This window comes from Typopeltis vanoorti, chromosome 11, assembly GCF_054136105.1.
Source record: "Typopeltis vanoorti isolate ZY-2024b chromosome 11, IOZ_Tvanoo_1.0, whole genome shotgun sequence".
NCBI classification, from domain to species: domain Eukaryota; kingdom Metazoa; phylum Arthropoda; class Arachnida; order Uropygi; family Thelyphonidae; genus Typopeltis; species Typopeltis vanoorti.
Genome location: NC_143559.1, coordinates 75,467,254 through 75,483,427, shown reverse-complemented (window position 1 = coordinate 75,483,427; position 16,174 = coordinate 75,467,254). Strand labels below are relative to the sequence as shown.

Genomic DNA, 16,174 nt, shown 5'->3' with positions numbered 1-16,174 from the left:
GTGTATTGTGAAATTTTTGTTTTTTGATCGAAAATAATTGTTAAAAATATTTTAATCATTTAATTTTAATTCAATATGAAGAAATGCTTTTTTTTTTTTTTTTAAGGAACAGAAAATAGTAATGTCCGACGATCTCACCCATAGCAAAAGCACGCAAACAATTTGCAAATATGTGACAAAGGCAAGCATAGATGTCGGTCAATAGGGAAACATGTACGTTAGCCTGTTGTGTAGTACATACGATTAGCGCAGCAGTTAGGCCTAAATTAATTGATAAGAAATACCAAAACATGAATAATTTACTATCATAAATATGGTTAGACTAATAAGTTTGTCAATAAGAATAAGAAAAGCAATAAAATATACAGAACTCATTTAAGTAGTTCATACTCAGACATGAGTATAACAATGACGATAAAAAGAAAAATCAAATAATTATTTGATGTTGCATTTTGATTGGGTGTAACAAGTTGATTAAATGGGCTGTCATCTGATTCTTAGTACGCAATGTTAGAAACACATTAGGATGTCTGTCAATTAGCAATCATGAAACAGTGTGTAAGTTTTCTGTGAGCTAAAATTGTTTCGTTTAGATATTAATTAATGTAAAGGATTATTCCATACGATTACCATTTGATTTCTTTGTGACAATTTGTTAAAAAAAGTTTTAAATATATGTGCATTATTAACATGTCTGATCTTTAAATTAAAAAAAAAAAAGGAAAACAAGCTTAATGCAGACGATAGTTGATTCTTAACAAAAATAAAGGATGGAAACAAAGAAGACTAGTCATTAATTCTTTATTTCATATGCATTATTTAAAATTCACGCTGCTTTTCATCCTTAGATCTCTGTTGTATTGTAAAAAAAAAAAAGCTTGTCTCTTTCTATTCAGAGAGCTTCGCCTCGCAGCGAAAAGGAGACAAACAGTGCTGTCTGAAGTACAGGATTTGCTTACGTGAAGAATTAATGTTATCCGATTAGAGAGAAAAAGGGATGCCAGTTCTCTGAAGGAAAATATACTCCCTTGGATTTACCAGTTTTTAGCGTGCGATATTTCAACCCCCCCCCCCCTTTGAGTGTTTGCTAGTTTTTGCCAAGTGTTCGACTGAAATGAACTTTCTTTCTGTTATGACCTGTCGAATCATAATTACCCTCGACTGAGTCTTTGGACTCCCTGGAGGTGTCACGTAATAATAATCATCATCATCTCGGGAGCTTTATATGAGTTGACTTATGGTTCCTCTCATTCCCAAGACCGAATCTTAAAATATGCAAGGTCTGTTCAAAAATTTCCGGGATAGTAGTTGTTATTATAAAGAAACTGGACGTGCTAGAGTATTGTTTTCTTATTAATCAGATAATTATATAGGCATGTCTCTGGATTTAACGCGCCGAAAAAAGCACGATTAAGCTTAGGGAATAAAAAGAAGTCAAATGGGACCAAATCTGGTGATTTGGGTGGGTTAATTACGACTGCTATGTTCTTTCCAGACAAACTAGCTCATTTCCCAAATCCTCATTTCCAAATCTTCCGTCAAAACTTGGCGGAAGGATCCACCTGAGATTCTTGTTTTACAGGCTACCTCTCGAACCTCAGTCATCCGTAGTGCTTTGATGAATGAACAAGAGTTTTTTTTTTTTTTTTTTAGTGTCTCGATGTCAAGAGCAACGTACGCACATTACGTTTTGCGTTAATCTTGCCCAAGCAGCTATAGAAACTTATGAAATGCTTAAAACAGCTTACAGAGAGAATGCCTTAAGCCGATCAAAAACATTTGAATGGTTCAAAAGGTTTTAATAGGGTTGGATTTCTAGTGAAGATCGTCCTCGCTCTGGACGACCATCGACATCTCGCACCCATGATTAGCAGTTTGTTTTCGCGAAAAGGTCATCGACAATCAGCGAATTACTGTTCGAGAGGTAGCCTGTAAAACAGGAATCTCAGTTGGATCCTTCCGTCAAGTTTTGTCGGAAGATTTGGAAATGAGGATTTGGGAAATGAGCTAGTTTGTCTGGAAAGAACATTGCAGTCGTAATTAATCCGCCCAAATCACTAGATTTAGTTCCATTTGACTTCTTTTTATTTCCTAAGCTAAAATCTGTACTTAAGGGACGAAGGTTTCGAGAAGTGAATGAAATTAAACAAAATTCGACAGAGACTCAAAGCCGCAACACTATTTTGAAGGGGATGTGTGCGTGTAGCTTTTGTTTACATTTTAAATAAATGAAGACCCAGAACTTATTGAACAGACCTCATATTCTTAGAGAGTATTCACTCATGTTCAATTTCGTGCAGCAGTCGATCTTAAGATCGATTGCACATTAAGAAAGAGTTCAAAAGAAGAAAAAAGGAAGGATTACAATTAACCGATTTGAGGAGGAGAAAAAAAGACCTCTGCCTAAGTTTGAACTTCATCTAAGCCACCTGATCTTTATTGACTGCCTTACTCTACACTGAATCACCGTTATACAAATTCCTTCTGATTTCTCTCCCCCCCCCTCCCGAAATGAGTTCAAGTTCTGAAACGTTTCTTGCCTGACACTCCATTAAAAGAAGTTTATTGAGATCCTAACAATTTTTCTCTACACGCAACTGGGGCAGGACGACTAATTAGCCTCCAGGAAGACTAGTGACGCAATAATCACGAGACAAATCATATGAAAGACGTAGACATAACTGCGAATCGGGGTCATGCCTGTAGCTGGAATTAACACAATTCTCCACTCCTTATCTAAAAGAAAAGGAACTACTTTAAGATGCGTAGTATTTTCCTCTGAATAAAAAATATAATAACTGAATAAAAAACTGATTGAGTACTGGATAGACATGCACAATATCTGCGGTTTGTTATTATCAGTTTATTTTTATTTGAAATAAATGTTAATTGCAATACTAGCTGAGACAATGAGGTTAACACGAGGGTGGTCTGAAAAATTCTCGGCCTCAACCATAGTTGGCAACATTATCGGCAAGATTTTTTCTTTTTTTTTCTCCCTAAGTTGGTACATCTGTCATAAGCATCCATGTGAAATTGCAGGTCATTCTATCAAGTACAGTAAGTTTGTTTTATACAGCTGTCTGAAGCAAAAGTGTTGTCTGTATCTCTTGAAATTGATAAACTTGAGTGTCGTGCGGTTAAAAAATTCTTTGTAAAAGAAGGTTTAACGCTAAAAGAAATTCATTCGAAGTTCATAAAAGTTTATGGGCACTCTTCTCCTTCGTTTTCGAGGATTTAAGAAATGGGCAGCCAAGTTTAAACGCAGCTGTATCAGCCTTGAAGATGATCCACGTGAAGGACGTCCAAAAAGTGTAACAACACCATAAATCATTGATCAAGTGCACGATATGGTATTGGAAGACCGGCTAGTCAAAGTGTGTGAAATTTCTGAGACTATAGGCATTTCTAAAGAACGTATAGGATATATTTGCATGAAGAATTGCAAATGAAAAAGCTTTACCCAAGATGGGTGCCGCGCTTGCTCACTGCAGATCAAAAACGCACTCGCATGAAAATCACTGAACAGTGCTTGTAGCGTTTTAACAAGAATAAAACTGATTTTGTGCATCGATTTATTACTATGGATGAGACGTGGATATACCATTACACACCACAATCCAAACAGCAGTCAAAACAGTGGATGGACAGAAGCCGGTTGTTCAGCGTCAAAGAAGACAAAGTCGGTCCATCAGCAGGAAAGGTCATGGCATCGGTCTTTTGGGATGTAAAAGCATTTTGTTTATTAATTATCTTGAAAAGGATAAAACAATAATAAGGGAATATTATTCCGATCTTTTAACCAGAATAGACGAAAAATTTCGTGAGAAAATACCCGGTTTGCAGAAGAAAAAATCATCTTTCATCAGGACAATGCACCTGCCCACAAATGAGTTTTGACAATGGGAAAAATTAAGGAATCTGTACTATGAATTGTTGGAACATCCACCCTATTCCCCAGATTTGGCTCCCTCTGACTTCTATCTCTTCCCAAAACTAAAACTCTTCCTCGCTGGTCAGCGTTTTTCTTGTAATCAAGAGGTGATTGCAGTTGTAGAGGGGTATTTTGCAGATCTTACTGAGAACCACTACAGGGACGGGAAAATGGCGCTGGAGCATCGCTGGAATAAATGTATTAGTCTTAAGGGAGATTATGTTGAAAAATAAAAATAATTTTGAAATTATAAATTCGTTTTTTCATTGTTAGGCGGAGAACTTTTCAGACAACCCTGTTATCTGTGCCCCACTACAGCATTCTTCGGTCAGTTTGTCTGTTTTGCTCGAAGTCCACCATCTCACATGAGACAGTATTTTGAAGCATACTTAGTTAGGTAGCCAACATAAAAGCATTCAAAGTCCACAAAACACATCACTTATATCTGAAAATTTTACCTTATCAAACAAGACTGTCTGAATACAGGAAGACGTAGGGAGACGTACAACTGCGATACACCTTGAGAAAGTTTTTGCGTTTTTCTTCCAGGAAAGTTGTTCATTATCTGGAAAGGGAACAAGCTTATTGTTACATTCCAGACATTTTACAGAAATTTCTGGAACTCTGTTTGATATTCCAGGATGTTACAGTATATTGCCAGCCAGCCAGCCAGGCAATATATTGTAACATCCTGGCCGCTCTCCAGCCAAAAGGCTGCGGGTTCGAATCCCGCCATGGGCATGGAGGTTTGTGATTGTCTGTGGTGGTAGACGATAGATTGTGTTGGCGTATATGATGAAGGCAACCCAGTTGCGGTTGGTGGATTGAATAGCGGAGATAGAGTTGCAGAGTAGGTGTTCTCCCTCGATGAGTCTTTGGACTCCATGGAGGTGCCAGATAATAATAATAATAATAATAATTATTATTATTATTAAGTTTCTTTGGAAGTTTTTGTCATATAAAATTCACCGCCTGGAGACTAAAACAATTCACTTATTGTAAAACAAAATAAAAAATAATAATAAATAAATCACTTTAATTAATCAGGGGAAGCTACCCTGTCAAGTGCACGTATATTAAATATTGCCACTAATGAATGATCATCTTCACTGGATGGACAGATGGTCAACCGCTAAAATGCAACAGTCGAAGTTAAAACATGGAACTGTTTAAATATGTTGCGAAGAGGATAAAATATTCAACCACAATGCTGATTTCTGCTTGATGTAAGAACTTCAAAGAGCAAAATTACGAGCAAAAACTAGAAGAAAATTTGAATGATTATGACCATCAATCATGACCATTAATCATAACCATTAATAATTAATACCAACACGCCACCGTCGCTTACTATCACTTGTCCAATCATCCACATGAGTCCACTTCAAGAATATGTACGTTTAAATGCAAGTCAAATGACCCGGTTGTCCTCACACTTTCAGAGTGTTTAATCTGAACAGCAGTTTTGAGAATGCGTTCGACTGAACTCAACCATTTGTGAACCAGCATGAGAATGCAACACTCGAACCAAAGCAAACTGATATTTTCCGGTTAGTTATACCCATTTCATCTCAGCGATCAATTTTTTACACCGTACAAATATTTTCTCACATACTCTGGGGAAATAAATACACTAGACAGACAGCTAAGTACACCCTATCATTCGTGAAAGGATGTTATTCCATTTCAGGCTATATAAAGCAGGTAGGCAGATAGACGGTTATGATGATTAGCACCAAACATTCCAGTGCACGTATCACAAAAACTGTTTTTCCTGCTGAGGTGTTCCTTCCTCATATATTTAAAGTGTATTAAAACGGTTTTGCAATCAGAAAACATTAAGCCATAGTAATTCTGTGGCTAGAGACATCTTATTGATGCAAAAGGCACACTGAAGGTTGGGCCGTGGATTTTAAAGTAGGAAGTTAAAGTAGACTAAATTCCATCCAAGGAATAAGGCAATAATAGTGATCTGGAAAACGCATATCGTTTCGAACCCAGTTGCGGATGGCTATAGCAGCACTCATCCAATTTCACGCTTGTCAGATAAATACAAGCAGCAATGGCGAAGTGGACATAGACAACTGAGAAATGGAAAAAGGTTGCTTGCCTGGTACAACGAATCCCGGTTCCGGTCATTCCGTGAATTAATGGATCCATCGTCCTGATTAATACTAATACTACAAACTGCAGTAGGAAGTGTTTACTTTTCTTGTCAGGTCCCCTGACTAGTGGGGCAACGTTCGAATGCCACATCCTACTTGAACATTGTTGGAGAGTAGACTTCATCCGTTCGTAGTCACAGTTGATCCATCTGGTCAGTTACTTCCAGTAAGATAATGAGCCACGTCACAAGGATAAAAAGCTCGTTTAGGGTTCTAAGAACAGGAGGGCGGTCTGAACTATATTTCATGAATTTTTCGTAAACACTGGATCTCAACCCAACTTAGCAACTGTGGGATGGAGTAGGATGATTTGTTCGCAACAGGGATATTCCACTGTTCAGTGTAGGCAACTGCGGGATAAGATCCAGTTGGCACCAGTCAGAATCCCCGTAGCGTTGGTGCCGAAAAGGTTCCGAAAAACCATGTATCAACAACTGAGGCTGTTCTAAGAGCTGAAGAGGATGCTCTTCGGTACGTAGAAGTATCTAACAAATTGGCATAAATTACCCATGATTAATAATAGTTGGGATTGCATATCTCAGTACGAGGTTAAGCAGCAGAACAATTCCACTAACTGTTTAAGTAATTAAGCTTGAACTTTATATTAGCTTTATTAGTCGACCAGAGATTTTTTGAAAAATGTATATCCAATTGTCTACAAGTTTCACTAGCAGTTCTGTCTTGCTTCTTCAGGACATGTGTAATGGTACATGGAACTCAACGTTTGCTAGTAAAAAAAAAGAATGGAATAACACTACGAAAGAAAATTAAATCGACGCGTAACATCACAAGCATGGAACGTGGTGTGTCAGTCATTGTTTTTTGAGAGCGTTATATAACTTTTAGCGAAATGAAATGCTGGTAAGCTGAGCGAACTTATTAGGCTTTTCCAGAATCATTCCTTGATTTCTGTTTAGATTTTCTCCAGAGCGGAGTACCACGGCAGCTTCTTTATTCTGCATCGAAAATCCTCTTCTATATAGGGCATGGAGCTTTTATCCCAATCGATGGTGTTGTTAGTGATCGAGAAGTGATGGGCTAATTCTGAAGTATCTGTTCTGTTGTTGTTCACGTCTCCTGCATGTTCTGTTTTTTTTTTTTTTTTTTTTTTCGAATTTCCAGGCTTCGCGATGTTTGCCCTATGGAATTTAATCCACAGGAACATGAAATGTTGTACAGAGCTGCGTATTTGAAGAAGGCATTAATGTCTCTTGGTGATCTTAAAATCTGGCATATTGTCTTCACCGGTTTAAGAGCAACTCTGACGTTGAAGGACTTAAGGAGTTTTGCAATTTTTGTTGACATTGAGCCTGCATAAGGAATGACGATGTATATTGCGTGGCAAAAGGTTGCTGTTGTGGAGGGTTTCTATGAAGAATCTTTTTGATTATATTTTCTGCCATTATTTACCAGGGTCTGAGATATGAGAGCGAGTTCATCAAAGAGAACTTTTTCTTTTGAAATAATGTTGGTCGCTCTATTCTTAAGCATATGAATAATGCTGAGTTTCTGTACAATATGGTGAGTCGATTCGAAGTGCAGGTAACGTCCAGTGTGTGTTGGTTTGGGGTAGATACACTGATACACCACGTTTCATGCTTATGGTGTTACGCGTCGGTTTAATTTTGGTTTCAGGGCATTTCGTCCAAGACATTTCGATCAATCTTATTCGTCCAATCCTTCATATTAGTCCAAGGAGTTATAAGTAATTTGTGATCATTAATAATAGTCAGTTGACACAAAAGAGAAGGGCGCAAGACAATATGTATCGTCCACCCTCACACGTTAGGTTAGGTTAGTTAGTTGACACAATAATAATCAGTTATTGTGTCGATGGGACAAATTGAGATTGGACGAAATGTCCGACCAGACCAGTTGAGATTGGACAAACTTATAAAAGGACAAAAAATCTTGGACCATCTGCCTTTAAATCTTAATTTAATTTCATAGTGTTACTCCATTCTTTTTACTAGCAAACGTTGAGTTCCATGTACCGTTACACATGTCCTGAAGAAGCCGACAGACCCGCTGGTGAAACTTGTACACAATTGTATATATATTTTTCAAAAAAAATCTATGGTCAACTAATAAAGCCGATATAAAGTTCAAGTTTAATATTTAATAAGTGACGAAATACAGCATAGAGATGTTTAAGTAATTATTTCTCCTAGAAGCAAACTCTCATCAGTTATAATCTTCGAATCAAAAGTTTGGAGTCTGATTAGCGTAACTACATTTTTCAGTTCCCTTGCAGAAGCTTTTGGGCTCTTTTAAGATCTTGAGAATGTTTGTTAGATCCCTTGGATCCTTAGTTTATGGCATTTCAGATCTCCTTCCCCCTCGCATTGCGGTTTTGCAATAGGACCATTACGCCAAAAGCTAGACCAGACTAAGCAGCCAAGAAACATTAAAAACAGGGCAATTGAAAATACCAATTCTCATTAACGTTGTTCATAAGGAAGTCAATGATTAAGAAATGCGTGAAGATCAGTTATCTATTTAATAAGAAATGAAGAACATCAATCACAGCGATGCTGAGATTAATGTTACCGCTCCCTTTTGACAGACGATCATGGGATGAACACGTGCTTTGTAACCGCAATCTTATACAGGAATGCATTTAGGATATAAAATGTCATTTAAGTTGCCAGTGGTCAGTTATTCTTGCAGTTTTCTTTACGTGCACACTTAAGGCTACTCATATGAGATAAGAAAATAGGCATGCTGTAAGTATTAACAAAAAAAAAAAAAAATGAAGTTTATTGAAACGCTTCTTATGAAATTCTTCTAGAAATGTTGACAGCAAAAAAGCGCTTTTCTCAACAGCTTCTTCCGCCTTTAAGAATAGCGGAAGTGGAACTTCCGTCATTCTCAAAAAAAGAATTCTTTTTCTCGACAACGCTCTTACCAAACTGGCACCCAAGCCTTTCATAGTCGCAAGACTCTTTCCTGCTTTGACTTTGGTGTAACTTTCTCAGCATTTTTCTTTTCATTTTTTATCGTCATTATGCTTTACCATGACACGAACGTTGGACACTTGAAATCCTGTTAAGAATATAAATATTGCCCTCTCCCTACATTTTTTAACCCTACGTAATAGGATGCAACACGTACACATTTATAAAGAATGTCAATTGTTATATCTGAGTTACAAAACGTACATGAACGATGGGAGTTTACCTTCGGATACTTTTCCAAATGATAAATGTAATGAAATAAACATCGTAAACCATCTGGTTTTATTGAGTCATATATATGAAGTAGAAGTTAACTGTTTGGCTAACTTTTATCGAGAAATTTATGAGTTCGCTATGTCCAACTAAATAGGAATGGGAAAAGTCAATTTTACTCCTTTGACGTTGCACATCTTTTAAGATAAAAATGTGCAGTTTATTAATATTCATTACTGCACTAGTTTCAGTAATTTTTGTCAGACTTGGTTATGTGGGTTGGTTTGTATTACAGCCGAAACAACGAAGGTCAGTATATTACGTCTGTTAACTGCGCATGCTATTTTGTGGATATGACAAACAGTGACATCCCCCCCCCCATCTAAGACCACACAAACTGGTAACCATTCGGTTACCAGTTTGTGTGGCCGAGTGGACAACGTCTCATTTTTACTACAGACAAACTGCGAGTTCGAATCCCGCTGCGCCATGGAAGTTTACGAATGTCCTTAGATAAGTTTAATCGCCTGGTGTGAGACCTCATTCTTGAATGGCTTGAAAAATAGCAGGTTTCTAGAGCAGGGAAACCGGATTATATAACTCACCCGTGACACCTAAATGAATGTACTAAAAATTTTGAACCTTTCATGAAAGGAAGTGTGAATTTAAAAAAATAATAATAAACTACTATGGTAGTATTGGTTTGTAAGAAGGTACTTATTTCTTCCTCCATTTCTAGAAGAGCATGAAATAAATGAGGAAGCTCGTGCACCGAGCTTGCTAGTATAATTACTGCTTGTAATAGGGGTCACATCGCAACGCTTTAAGAAATGATCTCAGCATTTAAAAAATGCCCTTTTGAATATAAAGTGTCTTTCATTGCTGTGATGAAACCTGTTATACGCTAATTAATGGGCATGTTCTACATCGCTACTTATTTAGTAACTCCACTTTTATGAGGGCAGTTAATTTTAGTAGCAAAACAGAATGTATTAAGTCGGATAGAAAGAGAGAGAAGTTTGTTTTAACCAAATTAACATTTTATTAAATAGCGCTTTTGTTCTCATTCAAGCGTCTGCTTTATGTAAAGCCTGACGACTCCGGCGACATATTAAAAAAAAAAAAAAAACTGATATAACTGTGTAAGAAAAATAACTATGAGCTTTGTAATGTAATTAAAGTGTTCTACTTATATACATACGCGCACAAGAGAATCAGGACCACACTGTTGTGTATAATAACACTAATCTGTCATTTACTTGCAGTGTAAAAAAAAACTACAGCTTCCCGAAACAAAATAAATGAATTCAACACTCAAGCTGTAGTTCTACCATTTTGCTGGCTTCCAGTTTTTTTTTTATCAGCTATGTACATGAAATATATTAATAAATTTAAAAAACTGTATTATTAGTTGGTATAATTGTTAAGAAATTTTATTAATGAGCGTAAATAACACAAAAATATTAAAAATCACACCACATTTTTTTTTACATTTTTATACATCACGTCTGATTCTTGTTACTGATTATCTATAACACAAACTATTAAAAATTACTGAATATAAAAACGGAAATTTATACGTAATGTTCTGTTTTTAATCTCACTGCTTGCTTATATATGTATCTGACTATAAATATTTTTTATAGTCAAATGGGATAAATATACAAAAATGCTGTTCATAGTAAGTTATAAAATCAATAAGCAAATGTTACAAAAGATATATGCGTCACTGAACACAAAACGAGTTGTTCGTATCTTTATTTAAACAATCCAGTTTAGCCTCGTCTGCTCTTCAATTAAGTTTTTTTTTTTCTTTTTTTATGGCGATTTCCTGTTTCTGTTCGATATAGTACAGAGTGGTTCAAGGACATTGTCCTTCTGCCAGTGCGAATTATCTCCTTTACTTATACTGATGTAAAGGTAGTGCTGATACATACTTTTGAAAATAAATATTTCCTTACGCTTTTCTCCTCTCAATTAAGAAATAAATTCATGTTCGTCTAAGCGGTCAACGCAGATGAACTCACGATGACCAAGGAGATTTAGAGGATTCCAAATACAAATTTCATTTAAAATCCGTACGGCAAGAGAAGGTTCTGCATATGTTCGCTGGCAGACAGATAAAACCATGATTTAAGTGCTTATCCACTTCAGACTTTTTTTTCGATCTGTAAATTGTACGGAGACGGTAGATGAGACGATTACAACAGTCTCTTAGCCAATATTATGAAGTGCACCTATGGAAGAATATCGGGACATTGCACCCATCGATTAGGAAAGACCCAAGTACAAATTTTCGTCATGACCAGAAGAATCTTTAATTATATGGGCTTTTTCCAATTCAAGGTGAGTTAGCGAACCTCATACGGAGCAGTATGGCTTTTTTGTTTCTTCCGGAAAAAACAGGTTATTCAACCAGCATACAAGCAAATAGGCCATGAGAACACACAATTTACAGACAAAAAAAAAAAAAAAAAAAAGTAATCTAAACTGATCAATTACTCCTAAAATCTAAATTTTAGGAGGAATTGATCAGTTATTGTTACTAACGATGACAATGAGAAGTGCGACATTACACAAGTTAGCAACACGTTTTTGTTTCAAAAACTAAAATTTTCATCGTTTTGTTTGTTTGATGAGTAATACAGGGTGTGACTCGTTGCTTCCAGGTTTCCATGGCAACACTAGGTTTTTGTTTACGTAACAAAAGCAGTCAGCGCACTGCATTCTTAATCAATGCAATAGAAGGATGTGTGTTAGTACGATACGAATTCGAGTCCAATTCGCAAATACTGTTTTGAATTTGAGGGAAGGAACGACGAACCACTTTTGTATGTAGATTTTGTTTGTGTGATAATGAATGTGAAAAAAAAAAAATGCTGTTTGTGGAATAAAGAATTTCAAGGATGAAAATAATCAAAAAAAGATAAAGAAAGTAGACATCGAGAATTTTTTATTAGGCTTCACGTATGGGTTGAAAATTTTGGCCAGAGAAAAGACAGCTCCTGTTGATGACAGGATGCTAACTACTGCCTTAAATAATAAGCCAAGAGCTTTTGACAAAATTGTCATCAAGTAGGAGGCACCTGTGTTCTTTGCATTACGCTGAAATTTCTTAATGTCCAGAGGAGTCTGAATATTTAGTTCAAACTCTGAACAAGTTATGTACATATCGAATTGATATATTTTGTCTGGTTAGAAACATTTTCTAGCAAGTATTCGTCCGAATGCTTTCCGATTTGCCTACAGGCATGTTAATGAGACTGTAACGAAACTGTCATGAAAGTATGTTTAAGTTACTTTTTAAAATAATAGCATTTATATCCGATTCAGGAAATACCCTCCTTCGTATGAGTTTTAGAGACGTAGTATTTTCATGTTAAAGAAATCGGAATAACAATTTTCGATGCCATGTACGCAAACACAGCTGTTCCTGAGGCGCCTGCGCATTAGAAGCACAGGCACATCATGCACGAACATCCAACAGCAATCATTATTCTGCTCACTAGAGGACCTTCCTCGGGAAAATCTTTTCGTGTTACGAGACTGTGAATTTATCTCAAAACGTGGCTACACGGGAAGAATATTAAATAGTCGTCTGTTAGCGCGCACTGCTAAAAATGAACCGGGGGAGGGAGGCAAAAACTTCCCTTTCGTGCCGAAACCATTGCCAGTCCCTAAACACCAAATTATCCGCCTCACCAGTCGACTACATTTGGGCTGATGACCAGGGCCCTGGGGGAATTTATGTGCCACGAGACCGCCTGGCTTACCCAGCTATTTAATTAAAAAGTCGCGTAAAATCTTAAGAAATGTGTCAACAGTTTAATTAAGTACTTCAAGACGCACTTGGAATAATAAAGTCGTTTCTCTTAAGATGTGCGCGAATCTTCTTAGAAATTGGTTCCAATTTTTTATTATTTTTTTCTTGTTTTCGTTGCCCTCTTTATCCATAATAACAGCGCGCACATTTGAAATGGAGAGAAAGCTGCGAAGTGAATGTTCTGGCTGGGAGGATTGTGGGATTGAGAGAAGCTGTGTTTTCCACGGTTTGTAAGATTACGATGAGAGATCACGATTGCTCAGATTATCAGAAACAGCCGGATGGACTCGTCGGTATTTCATCTGTAGTTCGAAAGATCCGCCTTGGGAATTGATCATTCATTTTAGCAGAAAGATGTCCTGAAAAGAGTCGGGAGATTACGGAGCCATATATTACGGTCGAATATATTACTTTTGACAGTCGGCTTACTGTCAAAAGTAATATATTCTGTTCTAGATTTGGGGAAAAAAAAAAAAAAGATTTTATTTGTAGTTCATATAATTTTTTCCCTATTTGGTAAGTCTCCATATAAAATGCATTGTAGTTTCATTGACGACATTTCATTGTGTTGAATAAGGTGCATAGATAAATAGATTTGTTTTTGTTCTCGATAGAGGAGTCAGTGGGGTGGGGGGAGTGATTCTCTTTCTCTTTGCCCTCAAGCCAAGATTAGCATTTGAGCTGTTTTAAATTTAGATTCACTCTACTCGAAGTCTTTCCTATACGATCATCAGTAGCAAATCGCTACTGATTTGCTAATTACCTCTCCAATTACTCTAAACCAGTATTTCCCAACATTTTTTAGATCATGCCCCACTTCAACGCCTCAAAGATTTTGATGTCTCCCCCCCCCTCGCCGACAATGGTGAGTATTTTGAGTATATCAGTGATGAGGACGAATGCAACATCATTTTCTAATTGCCCACCAAAATATTCAAATTGTCCCACGTTGAGAAACACTGCTCTAAACCTAAGTTCGGGATCTTTTGACTCTAAAACAAAACTCATTTAGTAGAATGAATAAAAATAAAACAATGATAATAATAATGACAAACATGGAACTTTTTCAAAACCACTTCAGGCCTCCAGTAAGCAAGGAGGTGATCTCACACCACACGATGAAATTCACCTGAACACTTTCAGAAACATCCACACCAAAGTAAGTGCGAACCAGCAGCCTATCGATTGGAAAGCAGAAGCGATATCCAACACGGCCAAGCTATCATGAATCGCATAAACCGCGAGCACGAGCAACATTGTATTACTATATTTATTAGTGTTATGTAAGAGCCCGCTCTTTGTATTGCAAAACCGTATTTTTATAATTAAACTAAGAAAACAAATCCTGTAACGTATTTTATTCCAAAGAGGGATCGGGCTGCGTCATTATAGCTTCCCCTTTTATTCCATCTGTCATATCGCCGAGAAGAGATGTTCCTAATCCTAAGTGGTATTAGTTATATGTGCTCGCGTGTTTTCTGTTATAATTTGTAGTCATATAGCTATTTGTCAGATATCAGATCAATTCAAATATACTCCAAATTTGAATAAGTTGACCAAGAAGACGAACTCATAATTTGCAATGATAAATAACAATTTCAATACATTTTTATTGTATACGCATGAGCACAATAAGTTTAAATTTATAAAATACGTTATGGTTTTATTTTTTTGAATAAAATAATTTGCGTCTTCCGTGTTTGTTTTTTTTTTCGGTAAAGCTTCTAAACGCTGTGAATCAGGATCGTAAAAATAGCCCAAGAATAAAGGTAGAAAAATAAACTTTATATTTACAATTCGTGTTTAAGGTTTCGCTACCAGCCAACACTGTTTCAAACTCGTTGGCTTTTTTTCCGTCGTTAGGAACCTGTGATATTCAGAGACTTTTATAAGTTGTTGAATATCCCAGTTGTTGATGGAGGTAACGATGGCTAAATCATATTCTTTCTGGTTTCTTTTTTAAATAAAGCTGGTTCTCGTTGATAGCAGCGTGGTCACCTATCAAATACAATTTACATAGCGCATTTAAAAACAATATCTACAACATCAAATACACATTTGGGTAAAAGATATCACGGTTGATCTGAAGTAGATATTTTAAATATTTTGATTGTTTTAGCGACAATGGCCACTAAACATTTATCCAGATTTGTAAATAAACCCTATGTTCAAAGAATTTATTATCATCTTTACACTAAATGCGAAGTTGAAAGATTAGGCATAGGATGGCACACGCCTAATAATGCTCTTGCTCCTATTTTCCCTCTGATGACGTCATCCTGCCGACCATCCATCGATAAATCCTCGAAGCATGATTAAGTTATCTGCACAGAGGCAAGTATAATCATTAACTGGGTATAGATTACGTGTTTTAAAAGCTGGTAAAACCGAGTTAGTCTCAGCCTAAGACCGACGAGCAAAGTGTTCAAAATCTTGCTACGATTGTTGATTAGACAGTCAAAAGACCTGTGGCGCTTACAGAAGTGAATGTACCCCATTGGTACATTCACGTAACAGAACGTAGTTCACTCAGAAGCAGATAATACAAACTGGTCTACGATTCTAGAAATCATGCGCTTTTCGTGGCCATAATCATTTTGTTTGACTTGTCAAAAAACTGCTGAATTCGTCAGTCAAAAATAAAAATAAAGTCGACAAAGATTCCGCGCCAAACTTTAACAAAACATTAAAAGGCGAAATGCAAAGTGATTTTTCAAACTTTCTGTTCATCTAATGAATACGAATGGCAACCAGTCTCCTCCTCTACTCTCCGATTGTCCGAGTCAGAGAACTGCCGACGAACAAAAATGGGGTGAGAAGGAAGATCTCACCCAGCGAACGATTCCGACGACATCCAAGCCTATCCATTCTACATCCTCGTTTATTTATTTTTTCTATGAATGAAAGAAAGTTGCAAAATCAAACTTCCTTGGGGCGGGGGGAAACAGAAGGAAGGAAAAACAAAAGGTGAAGTCGTAGTGGAAAAGCATCATTCCAAATTATCTCCGCTATTCGTCTCCGTTGACGGCTGCCACCCTCCAGGTGTAAAACTACTTGTTACGGATCGTAAAATCCTTTGCCG

The 16,174-nt window shown here is 36.7% G+C and overlaps 1 protein-coding gene across 1 annotated transcript in view; it reads right to left on the bottom strand.

The window, feature by feature from the left end:
* LOC150101753 (uncharacterized) overlaps positions 1 to 16,174 on the bottom strand; it is a 170,510-nt gene that overhangs the window by 84,253 nt on the left and 70,083 nt on the right. The gene's annotated exons all lie outside the window — the stretch shown is intronic.